The 7,068-nt window shown below is 39.5% G+C and overlaps 1 long non-coding RNA gene across 1 annotated transcript; it reads left to right on the plus strand.

Moving 5' to 3' along the window:
* Window positions 1-168: 168 nt before the first annotated feature.
* On the plus strand, window positions 169-5,562 carry LOC109203034 (uncharacterized). Its single transcript, XR_003220898.1, has 3 exons — window positions 169-491; window positions 746-799; window positions 3,567-5,562. It is a non-coding gene; the product is annotated as an uncharacterized LOC109203034 (long non-coding RNA).
* The last annotated feature ends 1,506 nt before the right edge of the window (window positions 5,563-7,068 follow it).

The raw sequence follows: 7,068 nt of genomic DNA on the forward strand, positions 1-7,068 counted from the left end.
CATAATGGAAATCTTTTGATAAATTTGTCAAAATAAAATTACATTAGAAAATACAAAGTAAAGTATAAATCAGTGGCGTCGTTAGGCCTATTTTAGGGGTGCTGAAGCCTCCCTAAAATATTCTTAAGCCCCCCTAAATAATTTGGTGTTTTGTTTTTTTTGTTTTTTTTAACTTATTCTATTTTTTTAACAGAACTTGCAGACAAATTCAATATAAAGATGCTGGAATATGAGTTTAAAGAAATAATAATATAAACCTGTCGCTATCACATAAATATGATCATAACTCGGTTGGTCCCTTTCACTTTACACTGTTAAGGTAGCGTCAGTGCTTCGTTATCCAATCCGTTCCAGTTGTTCACAGGGAACATCACATTACTGAAAATCCAGTCCTCGTTTTCACTGCTACTTTACACTCCGCTCGTCTACACCTGCGGACACACTAGCGTACATGCTGCAAACAGCAAGAAAACATGGATATACGTAAAAAAGTAAGTCTTCATCACTGGCTGGTAGTAACAATTAGTTAGCTCCAGCTGACAGCAGAGAGTCCCATGTAATTAATGAACCAGGTGCTCCCATTTTGATAAATAAAAACCTGGCTAGTGCACTAAGTTAAATTGTTAGCATAATGTTAATTTCTGTCACTCGTTTTAGCTCTGAAAAATGGAGCTGAGCTCATTCAGGTGTGGTTATCATCAGTGGAAATAATAATAATCACTCCTCCATCCCCATTAACCTGTAGGAGTCAGACCAGAGGAGCACAGAGAGTGAGAGGGGAGAGACCTCTGCTGGAGAGGTGAGTCAAAGATTTCACAGGATGGAGTCATTTGTGATGCAGACAGTCTGATTAGAATTTAATGGAACTCATTATGGATATGAAATATGAAACATTTCAGTCATGGTACAACATATAAGACCTGTTTAACTTGAGCTTTTATTTAGGAGAGTCAAGGTTAGAAAGTGGAGAGAGCAAAGACATATATGCATATATATATATATATATATATATGTATATATACATATATATATATGTCAAATTAGCCAGACCCACATATTTCTGAGGGTTCTATTTTAATATTACTTCAATTCAAGTAATCTAGTAATATTTTTCAGGGCTTTAAATTGCAACGACTTTAGTCACTTGCGTGCTCAAAATGTAATGTTTGTAACTTCAAAATATTTGGGAGCAGGGGCGATTTTAGCCCATTTTTGGGGGTGCTTCAGCACCCCCAAAATGAATCAAAGCACCCCCAAAGATTTCTTACTTTTTTTGGACAATATTTGCTGTCTGTGTGACACACTGCTAAAAATATAAAAACCATACAGTACTTGGTTGAAACATAACATTTTAACAACAAAAGTATAGATAACACCCCCCCTCCCAAAATGGTTTGTTCCAGCTCGGCTCTCCCTTACTCTGGCTCTAGCTCTGTTGCTGCCAGAGCGGCAGCAGACGCAGCGGAGCGGAGGTGTGAGTGTCTGGCTTAAAACAGGACATATTAGCTGCATTTAACCTTCAGTTACTCTTTATATAGTTAGGTAGGAGTCAGGCCATGTTTCTTTTTAGCTGAAAAACATTACACCAGGTAACCTGCAGTGTTGAAAACATGTTTTCCGACAATGTTTGCTACCCTACAATCCGTCCTACTCTGTAGTAAAATCAGCGACATTTGACCGTCCTGTTGCATATTTAAAATCTAAAACTAAAAATTGTCCGTAGCCTACTGTTGTTACCACTGTCCTGTTTGAAATGGATACTAACTAGCTAACTGACTGAATGCCCATTAACCTTAAAACTACGGTTGTGTGTGTGTGTGTGTGTGTGTGTGTGTGTGTACAGAGAGACAGCCAGGTTCATAAGGGATATAAGGAAGTTTTTTCAAAAAAAGGAGCAACATTCAGGTAAAAGTGTAAAATCAAATGATCCATCAATAAAGGATAATGTTGGATCAGTGTTTCAATATTTATATCTTTTATCAGATGTACATGTGGTTTGGTTATTTGCCTTTTGGTTGAAAGTACACTGAGAGAGGACTTTTTGTTAGTGATCTTAATAGTATTTTTTCATATTAATGTAATTTTTCATCTAATTGAATCCAATCTATTTGTGTATGATTGTCAGTCCAAAGAGGGAGAGAGGAAAGAGGGAACGTCAGGAGAAAGTACAAGGTCAGGAAGAACCAGGTAAGAAAACAGACAGGGAACAAAACAGAAACTATTAAACTGACAAAGAGAAAAAACCTGATTTTACTCACACAATCAGGAAGTTGTTTTCTCCCTACATTAAAGCTGCTATACAGAAGCTGCAAAATAAACTGGGTTGAAACATTTTTGACCCTCTTTAACAACATTCCAACATTATCATTGATTGGGGAGATTAAAATTAATGATATATTTTTATGTGGTTCAGCCACAACTCTACTAAAACCTCAGCCAGTAATAGGTAGGCCAACTTTTGGACCGTCCAGTTGTCTGTATGACTGTCGCAGTACGTGCACCACATTTGCACACTATCAGAAAGTGCCAAACAGCCCTGGTGGAGTGAGGAGCTGTAAAGAGAAGCAGAGTGCTCTGTTTATATTCTAAAAGTGTTTTAAGCTTGTTTCAAAGATTCTGTACAGCAGCTTTAAATGTTTTCCAAAAGCACACATACACTTATCAGTGTTTCTCAAACTTTTTACAGTGTGTACCACCTGAGAAAAATGTCAAGCTCTCCCAAGTACCACTATGAAAGCATGAAACTCATAAATCTTACAACACAAAATTAGTATTATTAAATTAGTAAAATTAGTATCTGCAGTAAAGATTTTTATTTGTAATAATTTATTCTGTTTTGGGAGTGTTTTTTATGTATCTGTATTATATTATACACACACACATTAAAAGTGAATCTCTGTCCAAATGCACTCAGTTTACTTCTTACTCACTATGAGCATCATTCATTATTCTCCCGCAGTAATTAAGGTTAGGATATGTATTTTTTTTTTATCCCAATCCATTCTTCTTTTGCAGCATTTAAATAACCTTGATCAGATTTGATGGTTTTGTTACAGACTTTTCAAAAAAAGTGTTTTGCCTTTCTTTCTCAAATGTGGAATTAAATTGTGTTAAAATGTACAAAACAGTGATGTCATGTTTTGTGACGAGGACCCAGGCACAGAGAGACTTGTTGAATTTAAGAATCTTATGATTTAAGAAAGAAATTTGCAGACTTGCACAGAGATGGTAAAATTATGATGACTGATAACGGAGACGAAGACAACAGAGGATGAGGACAGGGAGGAACAGGGGTTTAAATGCACCAAGGAGACAGTCAGAGGGAACTCGGGACAACTGGAGACATTTAAGGATGCAGGGACTGACAGAGACGGGGAAGAAGTCTCATCGTGACGTGTAAAGTTTATCTTGCCTGGCTGGGCAGCTCTCTGGGTGCTCAGCACCCCCAAAGCTCTAATCCTAGAATCGCCCCTGTTTGGGAGCAACAAATTACTGTGGCGTGTGAGCAGAAGTCATGATATTAGCAATTTACATTACAAGTCAGTATGTTTTAATGTATCTTGAAGGGTGAGGCAGAAGGAGAGGCTGAGGGAGAAAAAGGTCAACAGGCAAGTTCAAGTCAGAGAGAGCAAGGAGAGACAGAGGAGCTGCAGCAAATGGATCGAGAGGCAGAGGAAGATCAAGTTATTACAGAGAGAGGAGAGCAAACAGGCCAAGAGAGGGAAAATGATGAAGCAGCTGCAGCAACTCATTCTACTACAGGGTTTGATTTAGGTACAGGTGAAGCTGAAGAGCTATCCACATGATACTTTTGGTACACAGAAGCGAGCATTTAACCACAGCTGGTTTGAAAAGCACAACTGGTTAGAATATTCAGTCAACCAGAATGCAGCTTTCTGCTTCCCATGTAGAGTGTTTGGCAAAAACATCAAACATGATAGTTTGGTCAGTGATGAAGGTGAAGACAGCCCAAACAGAGCTTTTACGTGCGGAGCTTTTAAAGGAGTTTGATCCTTTTCTTCAAAAACATAATCCCCCATCAAATGCACAGTATTTCTTGCCAACATCCCAGAATGACACGATTGACTGTTGTGCCCAGGAAGTTGCTCATGTCATTGTATCTGAAATGACAAAGTCTAAAGTATATGCCATCATGGCAGATCAGGAAAGGAATGAAAAGGCAGAGCAGTTAGCTGTTTGTGTCAGGTACGTGTCAGAGGGGCAGTGAAGGTTGCCTTGCACTTGCAGAGATAAAATCATTTGATGCCCAGTCCATTGCAAATGAGATTCAGCAGCAGATCCAAAACAATGGTCTTGCAGAGCTTAAGTGTGTTTGTGCACAAACATATGATGGTGCAGCCGTTATGAGTGGTTCCACTGGAAGTGTACAAGCACATTTTAGAAGGCTCCATCCTGAGGCTGTCTATGTGCATTTTTATACTCATCAGCTCAACCTGGTTTTGTGCAATACTTGCAAGGCTGTCCCAGAGGCTGTGGAGCTTTTCAGCTTGTTGGAGTGTGTGTATTCTTTCTTCAGCACCTCCCTAGTCAATCATCATAAGTTCATGGAGACTCAGGCAAAGCTTGGATTGACAAAAACTGAGCTTGTGCACCTTTCAAACACTCACTGGCCATGTCAGTTGCAATCAATCAGTGCAGTTCTTGCGACATTGCCTGTCATTTTGGAGTGCCTATCTGCAATTGGATCCCCCATAGCTGTCGGTCTCAGAGCAAAGCTCTACAAGTTCTCAGCAGTCTATGCACTACTGATGTTTCAGTTGATTCTTTCTGTAACCAAAGGACTCCACAAGTTCCTGCAGAAAGAGACTTTAGACCTAGCAGAAGCTTTTATCTGCAAACAAGCTGTGTGTGACACACTTAAGGGCAAACACTCAGATGCATTTGGCTGCGTCAAACAATGGGTCAGAAAAGACTTCACAGACTTGCAGTCATGTCTATTGAAAAAGACACTCTACAGCGTCTGAGTCACAACATAGTGATTGACCGAGTTGCCACTCTTAAAAACAGACGTCATTCTTTGATGCTTCCACCCACCAAGTAACTGGTGTATGCAGCCATAAAAATTATGTATTTTTTTATTTTAAGTTTTTTTCTTGTTATTGATGCAGCAAACACATCTCCTCTGTTTTCTTGTTGTACTGTATTATAAAACAGATGGAAATAAAACAATAGATCAATTGGTGGCCTAGGATGTTTAATCGGTCCAAAAAAGTAGTAAAGCAATTTCTCAGTCTTTTTCTGTTTGTGAAATTTTGTGCTCATTCACTACATTCGTTCATATCATGTGCATCTCTTGGGGGCTAAGCCCCCCCTGTCCTTAAATCCTAGTGACGCCCCTGGTATAAATAAGTATTTGTACATTACTGGCAGTAATAAATGGTGGTTAGCACTGTTGCCTCATAGCAACAAGGTCCTGAGTTCAATGCCACCACCAGGGTCTTTCTGTGGGGAGTTTGCATGGGTTCTCACCCACAGTACAAAGACATACAGGCTGTATCCCAATTCAGGGTCTACTGTTACTGTTACTTTTTTTTTTTTCTTTTTTTTTTAACCATTTTTTTACCATTTCTTCTTGGAGTAACCCACATAATTTCCTTAGGGATTAATAAAGCACTCTGATTCTTAATGTTTTAGGATACATGACCTGCCATTATCCAATGACACATCTGCTTACCTGTGTCTTTTGCTCGCTTCTCCTTCTAGGAGCCATAATTAAATGTATTGAATTTTAATGATCACTGGGTTTACATTTGTTTGGTTGCTATGGTGATGTGTAACGGGAGTCATGTGGGTGCTAGCAGTGACATTAAGAGGGCGTTGTCAGTCTGCCTTTAACTGGTTTGATTTTGACAGAGAGGAGGGCTGGCAGCCGTAGTTTTTGTTGAGCCCACCACAACGAGTTTCCCCTTGTTGCTTTAGAGCCTGTGATGTTTTAAGAGTTTACAGAGCAATGTGATCGGCTTGCGATTCAAACTTTTCAAGCACTTTAATAAACAAGCAAGCAATTCCACCTCTCACATTATTGCGTAAAGTTGACAGCGTGTCAGGCAAATAGGCAGGCTCCATCCCCAGCCTCTCCTCTTCTTTTCTCTTTTTTAAAAAAACAAAAAAAACAAAAAACGGGTTGTGTGTGAGACTTTAAATCAACAACATATAATATATACATTTTAAATTCTTATTGATCCCTTTACCCCGAGTCCTAAAGTATATATTTATTTTCTTACTCGTCTTATATTTGTTGTTTGTTTACTTGCACTGCTGTAACTGGAGCCTCGTCGTCTCGTCTCTCTACATACTGGACTGTATGTAGCGGAGATGACAATAAAGTTTACTTTGACTTCAGCAGCGCGCAGGCGCACCGAGGGCTCTCGCGCTCATTTTTCACGTATAGAATTTAGAAAAAACATCAGTGCAAATTATAAGTCTGTATCATGATGTCTGGTGTTTTCGTGTTGTTAGTTTGTTTTAATTTTGTTTTATTTTGCGAGTTGGTTATTAGATGCTGCTCCAGCCAGCCAGAGAATCCCCCGCCGCCCCGCCCTCTCCTGATGATCACTGCTGTCTGAATTACTTGTGTGATCACTGCTGACACTGTCTGAATTACCCAGTCTGGGATTACTCTTATGATCACTGCTGAATTACTTGTATGATCACTGCTGACACTGTCTGGATTACCAAGTCTGGGATTACTCTTGTGATCACTGCTGACAGTCACTGGATTACTCAAGGCTGTGTTATTGTCTTCTTTTCTTTTTTGGTGGATTTTTATGGAAATCAGGCTCCAATTGTTAAAGCGAGACAATTTCTTAATTTTCTCATGTTTTTGGGGCATTTGTTCCTTGCAGCTACAAGTTTTAGCAGGGAGGGCCACTGATTTTTGGGGAGTCGTTTCCTGGGCTGGCCTCGGTGTTACACCTACACTCGTGTGAACAGTGCTGACAGTGTCTGAATTACTCGAGGCTGTCTTATTGTCTTCTTTTGTTTTTTGGTGCATTTTTATGGAAATCATAGCCAGCCAGAGAATCCCCCGCCGCCCCGCCCTCTCCT

This window comes from Oreochromis niloticus, linkage group LG7, assembly GCF_001858045.2.
Source record: "Oreochromis niloticus isolate F11D_XX linkage group LG7, O_niloticus_UMD_NMBU, whole genome shotgun sequence".
NCBI lineage: Eukaryota > Metazoa > Chordata > Actinopteri > Cichliformes > Cichlidae > Oreochromis > Oreochromis niloticus.